The sequence below is a fragment of the Tupaia chinensis genome, unplaced genomic scaffold (assembly GCF_000334495.1).
Source record: "Tupaia chinensis unplaced genomic scaffold, TupChi_1.0 Scaffold140508_1, whole genome shotgun sequence".
NCBI classification, from domain to species: domain Eukaryota; kingdom Metazoa; phylum Chordata; class Mammalia; order Scandentia; family Tupaiidae; genus Tupaia; species Tupaia belangeri.
In genome coordinates this window covers 666,361-672,405 of record NW_006200383.1, presented here as the reverse complement: position 1 = coordinate 672,405, position 6,045 = coordinate 666,361, and positions in this window count along the sequence as shown.

The following is a 6,045-nucleotide window of genomic DNA, read 5'->3' as shown; positions in this document are numbered from 1 at the left end:
TTTTTCCCTTTTGAGACTAGCAGTTAGCGTAATGGCTATGTCGCTGGACTCCCACGTAGTCAACCGCAGTTCGCATCCCGGACCCGGTGGCTTAAAACTCACACCAGGCGCGTGTGCGTGCGTGCCCAAGATCCTGAGAGGAAAATGGAGGAGAAGGGATTGTGGCGTGACCATCCCCCCTGGGGGGGTGATTTCTCGCTTTCTGTCTCTCTGTCTCTCTCTGTCTGGCGAGCACACACGCCATATAGTGAAAAAACCTCTCCAAAAATTTTTTTTCCCTTTTTATTATTTTCTTTTGTCTGTCTTTCTTTCTTTCTTTCTTTCTTTCTTTCTTTCTTTCTTTCTTTCTCTTTTCTTTCTTTCTTCTTTCTTCCTTTCTTTCTTTTGTCTTTTCCCTTTGTTTTCTATTATCTTTCTTTCTCACCTTGCTTCTCTCCTTTCACACATTGAGTGTCTAAGCAGGTCTAGGTGCAGAGTAGCGAAACATCTGAATACTTTAAACCTCTCATCTCGGCCCAGGTGACCCTATTCATTTGAAACTGTGAGACCTCTGTAATATCCAGTTCCATTGACAAAAGTGCAGGTTGCTTGGTAAAGATCAGGGAAATGGTACTGCAGAAAATTGCAGGCCATCTCCTTCTGCATATCTCTAACACTAGGAATTAACACCAAGAAGGTAGGAAATAATGTATAATCCATCAGATAACCAGAAAACATCACTGTGGAAGCACAAGGAATATGGGAAATCAAGAAAATATCTCTCCTCTAAGGGGAAAAAAGAGCTTTCATCATCCACAGACAGTACATTGGAACTCCTGGAAATATCTGATAAAGGCTTTAGGATATTCATAGTGACAAAGCTAACAGAGATGTAAGAGAAGAGAGACAACAAACTCCAGAAGATGCAGGAGAAAAGAGACAATGAGTTCCAGGAGGTGAGGAAGTTCTTCTACAATCTGAAAGAGAAAAAACATATCATAAAAAAAGGATCAAATGGAACTCTTAGAGATGAAGGCTATAATACATGAAATCAAAACCTTCCTTGAAAGCATTAAAAGCAGATTAGATCATACAGAAGATCAAATATCAGAAGCACAAGATAAACCCTCTGACCTAGAAAAATTCTCCAAAAAACTGAGAAAGCAACCCAAAACAATGAGAATAATACACAAGTAATACTAGATACCATCAGATGCCCAAACATCCAGATAATCAGTATCCCAGAAGAAGAAGAAACTAATTAGGGCATAGGTAATCTATTGCATGAAATCTTGGAAGAAAACTTTTCAAACGTAGAGAAGTATTGAAATATCTAGACCCAAGATATACAAAGAACACCACATAGAATCAACTCAAAAAGATCTTCTCTAAGGCACATCATGTCGAGATTGACCAACACAAAAGACAGAGATAAGGTATCAAAATTGGCAAGAGAAAAATGTCAAGTTTCTCTCAAAGGACATTCCATCAGGCTAATATCGGACTTCTAGTTGGAAACTATGCAAACAAGGACAGAATTGGAAAATATATTCAAAGTGTTAAGTGAACAATTTTAACCAAAAATACTGTATTCGGCAAGATTATCCTTCAAGTAAGAAGAAAAGATAAAGACATTCTCAGATAAACAAAACCTGAAAGAATTTACCAACAACAGACCAGCTCTTTGAGCAGTTCTGAAAGGAGTACTACACCAGGAAAACTAAAGACAGACAAACAAGAGAACAAAAAATAAGCAAAGGAAAGGCCAACTTAATGGTAAGGACAAGTTCTGAAATATCAATAATAATGTTAAATGTTAACGGAAAGGTCAGACCACAGTAACACTGCAAATTCAACAAAAGAGATTACATGAGACTGAACTGATAAAATAGAATTCTATGACTTTTTTCTGAAACATTACTGATTTTCTTCTATGCTTTGTCTTCCAGATTTAAGGATTTTTGTTTTCTTTTGAGTTATTGGGTCCAGTAATTTGTTAAAGAATTTTTTTTAATTGAAACATACATTTTTCTCCCTCCTTGACCCCTTTGCAACTGGAAAGTATTAATGAGCATTCTTATTTTGTGGCAGAATGGTTATTTGCATAAATTCAATAATATAATAGTATCTGTTGCCTTGCATCAGAAATTGAATTCTTATGGGTTTTGTGCAAATAACAGACCAAATTGAAATTAATATTTTTTTTCAAATAAATTAGTTTATGCCTCTCTTTAGTAAAAGGGGGAATGGAGAGGGTAAAAAATGTTTCAGAAGAAAATTACAGTGCACTTGTCACTAGATTCTACCTTTGTCCGTACTTTGAGATCATCTGTGAATCAATAAAACATGATTAAAAAAAAGTTTTGTTTAGGGAGGGAGGGGAAAGGAGAAGAAAAAAACAGGTAAAAGTATGCTTAATTGACAAAAAAAAGAAGCTATTTGCTGATGATAATATATATATAGTAATATCCTTGTCTTGACAGACGTACATGTTTTTTGTTGGAAAATGAAATGTATACTGTAAAGACTTGTGATAAAATGCAAATTAAAATTAATTAAAAATAGAGAAACCACAGAATAGATGGAAGTAACCACACACACACTTGTACACACACAAATGCAAATAGTAAGATATTTATTAATCTTTGCCTTATATTCTTTTGTCTAAAAGTAAGAATAAATGTACATATCATCAAATAAAAATATCTGAAACATGATTCTTAATTCATAGTTAGTCAATCTAACTGTAAAACCAACCAATGACTTGACTCTCATTATTGCTTCATCATTACTCTTTATTCGCTTAAGAGGAGGTAGGTGTTCTAGTTACTATGGCTTTATCACATACTGTCCCAAAATGTATGGCACAGAACAACAACCTGTTGTTGAATGCTGAAATTCTTAGAGCCAGACTTTATACAGGCACACAATGTCTTTAATCCACATTGCCTGGGGTCCCTTCTGAAAGGTCCCAATCTAGGGCCTCTGATAATCTTAAGATTTTATCACTCATGTATGCTCGGTGATGATTGCTGTTTGTCTATGGGCCTCAGTACTTCATGGTCTCTGCTCATGGGCTATTTTGGGCTTCCTCAGAATATGGTGAGTTGGTTTGAAAAAGCAAATTTCCCAAGAAAGAATCATAAAGATCTTTTTAAATTGATTTTTAAATTATTATTTAGCTTTATAAATAAAATAGCATGATTCTTCCTATACTCTATTGGTCAGAGCAGTCATAAGCCTCCTTTCAGATGCAAGAAAACAAAATATAGAGAAGAAGTTTCCACATGGCTCCAGCGAACTAGGTATTTCAGGGAATAAAGATTTTCTACTGATAATTCAGCCTCCAGCAAACTAGCTAGTGGTAGAAAAGGCCAGGCCTTAAGAAGAAGGTTCCACATGGCTCCAGCGAACTAGCGATCACAAGAGAACAGCAAAGCGATTCTAGATCACCTCTGTCTGCTTGCTCCTGAACATTCAGACTAAACTTCAAGAATTTGAAAGAAACACATCATCCATCAGATGACAAGAAATCACTGCCAAATCACAAGAAATATGGGAAAACAAGAAAATACCTCTCCTCCAAGGGAAAAGAGTAACTCTTCTTCATCCTCAAGCAGTTCGGTGAAAATAATGGAAATGTCTGATAAGGAATTTAGAGCTTTCATAATGTTGAAGCTAACAGAGATGGAAGAGAAGAGAGATAATGAACTGCTAAAGAGAAAGGAGAAAGAAATTGACGAGTTCCAGGAGATGAGGAAATTCTTGCAAGATCTAAAAGAGGAATTACACACTTTACAAAAGACTCAAAAGGAACTGCTAGAGATGAAGTCTATAATACAGGAAGTCAAAATCTCCCTTGAAAGTATTAAAAGCAGACTAGATCATTCAGAAAATAGAATCTCAGACGTATCATAAATAATAAGATTGGCTTATTATCCTAGTCATCATAAAGAAAAGTCAAAATAAAGACAAGAAAAAGTTATTTTACTCATTTATTTTTGTTCTCCTTCCCTGACATAAATATGTAACCAAGAAGTAATTATACAATATGTATAGCTTCTAGTTTTTTGTGTGTATTCATTTAAAAATGATGTATCAGTGTTCTGAACACAGAATGTAGTTTCTTTGGAGTCAAACCATTCTTGAGGAAAAAGAGGGTCATTTTAGCCATGAAATAGTCTGTAAATATACAATTCCTGAATGTGGTTTATCTTTTCCTACTCCCCTTAATGTATGTGCTTAGTATCTACCTATAAGTCCTTGTCTCTTCTCGCTACACTCTCTTTCTTTGCAATACAATCCATTCCCACATATTCACAAAAAAATGTAAACTTTCATGATTTCTGAGACCTTCTGATTGTACTCACTGGTTTCAAAGAACTGATGTCGCAGAAAGAGCTGAGCAGAAGATTGACATGAACATCTAGACCTCTGTGTTCTGCATAGAAATAGCAGAAATTTGTCATTGTCACTGCAAATCATCCCATTAGATATTTACCTATCCCTGTGTAGATAAAAATCCCCAAACATTTCAGTGATGTTTATGTCCAAGATAAGGTGCTGTGCAAACATAAAGCAGGAGAACTCTTTTGCAAAGAGAAAAGAAACAAGAATTTGTGCTTATACTGAAGCAGATCAGAAAATCATGGCCTCTTAATTTTGCAAAAAGCAAAACAACAACAAAGCAAAGCTGTCTCTCAGCCCAGGGCTGCCTGCATTCTGTGTTCTCTCTCACAAATGCCTCTTCACATGACAAATGGATCTTCTAAAGTTTTTCACTCGAAATAAAATATTGAAAACTTCAAAAATAAAATGCCTTTATAAAGTGCATAATTTGGCCATAGCCTTATCACTGTCAAACAACACTTCTGACTAATTTATTAATATATATTACATAATATAGTCTAAAATTGGCACTTACCATCTTCTAATTGGTTAAAAATACACTTCTTCAAACAGTATTGTAATCAAGATTATATGAATGGTTCATTTTGCCATTTAAAGCATAGTGAACAGAGAGAGGATAAAGGGTTCAGTTTGGAGAGACTCACTAAAAGAATAAGCCCCAGTTTTAGATAATAAATTGCATGTCTCGCCCGATGTGACACATTGTACTCGACTAAATAACAGTGACACCATCTCCTATACCACATGTTCTTCTTACACTGTGGTTTCTTGCTTGTCCTGTGGAGAATGAAGGTATATATATGATATATATATATATATCATATATATACCTTCATTCTCAACAGGACAAGCAAGAAACCACAGTGTAAGAAGAACATGTGGTATAGGAGATGGTGTCACTGTTATTTAGTCGAGTACAATGTGTCACATCGGGCGAGACATGCAATTTATTATCTAAAACTGGGGCTTATTCTTTTAGTGAGTCTCTCCAAACTGAACCCTTTATCCTCTCTCTGTTCACTATGCTTTAAATGGCAAAATGAACCATTCATATAATCTTGATTACAATACTGTTTGAAGAAGTGTATTTTTAACCAATTAGAAGATGGTAAGTGCCAATTTTAGACTATATTATGTAATATATATTAATATTTTAGTCAGAAGTGTTGTTTGACAGTGATAAGGCTATGGCCAAATTATGCACTTTATAAAGGCATTTTATTTTTGAAGTTTTCAATATTTTATTTCGAGTGAAAAACTTTAGAAGATCCATTTGTCATGTGAAGAGGCATTTGTGAGAGAGAACACAGAATGCAGGCAGCCCTGGGCTGAGAGACAGCTTTGCTTTGTTGTTGTTTTGCTTTTTGCAAAATTAAGAGGCCATGATTTTCTGATCTGCTTCAGTATAAGCACAAATTCTTGTTTCTTTTCTCTTTGCAAAAGAGTTCTCCTGCTTTATGTTTGCACAGCACCTTATCTTGGACATAAACATCACTGAAATGTTTGGGGATTTTTATCTACACAGGGATAGGTAAATATCTAATGGGATGATTTGCAGTGACAATGACAAATTTCTGCTATTTCTATGCAGAACACAGAGGTCTAGATGTTCATGTCAATCTTCTGCTCAGCTCTTTCTGCGACATCAGTTCTTTG